Here is a 2500-nt window from a genome sequence, read left to right as displayed (position 1 = left end):
TTACGCGGTCCGCCTAAGCGGAGACCGATAACGTTACGCGGCGACCAACTCCGGTAACGCGGGGACCATAACCCGGCACGCAGAGACCGTCGTCACTTCTTACGCACGCGTTCCGCCTGAGCGGAGACCGATAACGTTACCGGGCGACCAACTCCGGTAACGCGGGCGCCGACCGTAACCCGACGCGCGGAGACCGCCGTCACTTCTTACGCACGCACGCGGTCCGCCTGAGCGGAGACCGATAACGTTACCGGGCGACTAACTCCGGTAACGCGGGCGCCGACCGTAACCGAGCACTACCGACCCTTCTAGCGTCAATTCGCCGCGACCGCAGCCGCTACCGTTACTGTTACGACTTATTTCTAGACACCATCGACCTACCGACTCGGGCGGGCGGGCCTCGTTCGTGCCGCCTCCGGCCGGCCGGCCGCGCCGCCGCCTTCGACCGACCGACTGGTCGCCCGTTCACTATCCCTACACATATAGCGACCTGGCCTATTTCCGTTCTCGTCCGAGCCTCGGATACTCGGAGCTCTACACTCCCACTTAGAGTCTGGACTCTGTCGTTTTTCGGAAATCTACTCTACTCGCTTGCCGACCGCGCGCGCGCGCGCGCGCGCAGGCAGGCAGGCAGGCAGGCAGGCAGGCCCGACGGCCCGAGTCGGACTCGGCCCTTCGTCGCGCACCACGTTCGTTCGACCGACCGACCCTTCTCCGATTGTTACGACTTATTTCTAGACGGCGTACCGACGGCAACTGCCAGGCAACGCCAGCGCACACTCCGCCCGAGCGGAGACCGATAACGTTACCGGGCGACCAACTCCGGTAACGCGGGCGCCGACCGTAGCCCGGCGCGCGGAGACCGTCGTCACTTCTTACGCGCGCACGCGGCCCGCCTGAGCGGAGACCGATAACGTTACCGGGCGACCAACTCCGGTATCGCGGGCGCCGACCGTAACCCGACGCGCAGAGACCATCACTTCTTACGCGCGCACGCGGTCCGCCTGAGCGGAGACCGATAACGTTACCGGGCGACCAACTCCGGTAACGCGGGCGCCGACCGTAGCCCGACGCGCAGAGACCGTCGTCACTTCTTACGCACGCGGCCCGCCTGAGCGGAGACCGATAACGTTACCGGGCGACCAACTCCGGTAACGCGCGGACCGTAACCCGGCACGCAGAGACCATCACTTCTTACGCGCGCACGCGCTCCGCCTGAGCGGAGACCGATAACGTTACCGGGCGACCAACTCCGGTAACGCGGGCGCCGACCGTAACCCGACGCGCGGAGACCATCACTTCTTACGCACGCACGCGGCCCGCCTGAGCGGAGACCGATAACGTTACCGGGCGACCAACTCCGGTATCGCGGGCGCCGACCGTAACCCGACGCGCAGAGACCATCACTTCTTACGCGCGCACGCGGTCCGCCTGAGCGGAGACCGATAACGTTACCGGGCGACCAACTCCGGTAACGCGGGCGCCGACCGTAACCCGACGCGCGGAGACCATCACTTCTTACGCACGCACGCGGCCCGCCTGAGCGGAGACCGATAACGTTACCGGGCGACCAACTCCGGTATCGCGGGCGCCGACCGTAACCCGACGCGCAGAGACCATCACTTCTTACGCGCGCACGCGGTCCGCCTGAGCGGAGACCGATAACGTTACCGGGCGACCAACTCCGGTAACGCGGGCGCCGACCGTAGCCCGACGCGCAGAGACCGTCGTCACTTCTTACGCACGCGTTCCGCCTGAGCGGAGACCGATAACGTTACCGGGCGACCAACTCCGGTAACGCGGGCGCCGACCGTAACCCGGCACGCAGAGACCGTCGTCACTTCTTACGCGCGCACGCGCTCCGCCTGAGCGGAGACCGATAACGTTACCGGGCGACCAACTCCGGTAACGCGGGCGCCGACCGTAACCCGACGCGCGGAGACCATCACTTCTTACGCACGCACGCACGCGGCCCGCCTGAGCGGAGACCGATAACGTTACCGGGCGACCAACTCCGGTATCGCGGGCGCCGACCGTAACCGAGCACTACCGACCCTTCTAGCGTCAATTCGCCGCGACCGCAGCCGCTACCGTTACTGTTACTGTTACGACTTATTCCTAGACACCATCGACCTACCGACTCGGGCGGGCGGGCCTCGTTCGTGCCGCCTCCGGCCGGCCGGCCGCGCCGCCGCCTTCGACCGACCGACCGACCGACCGACTGGTCGCCCGTTCACTATCCCTACACATATAGCGACCTGGCCTATTTCCGTTCTCGTCCGAGCCTCGGATACTCGGAGCTCTACACTCCAACTTAAAGTCTGGACTCTGTCGTTTTTCGAGACCGAGACACCGACCGACCTGCCGCCGCCTCCTTCGACCGACCGACCGGCACCGACCGAGGACCGCGGGACTCCGACTCTGGACTCCCACCGACCGACACCGAGACCGAGACCGAGACCGACCGACACCGAGCCCCAGCCCGAGACCGAGAAACCGA

The sequence above is a fragment of the Tubulanus polymorphus genome, chromosome 12, assembly GCF_964204645.1.
Source record: "Tubulanus polymorphus chromosome 12, tnTubPoly1.2, whole genome shotgun sequence".
Lineage (NCBI taxonomy): Eukaryota > Metazoa > Nemertea > Palaeonemertea > Tubulaniformes > Tubulanidae > Tubulanus > Tubulanus polymorphus.
The sequence above is the reverse complement of the archived record's forward strand: the minus strand, read 5'-3'. Positions refer to the sequence as shown.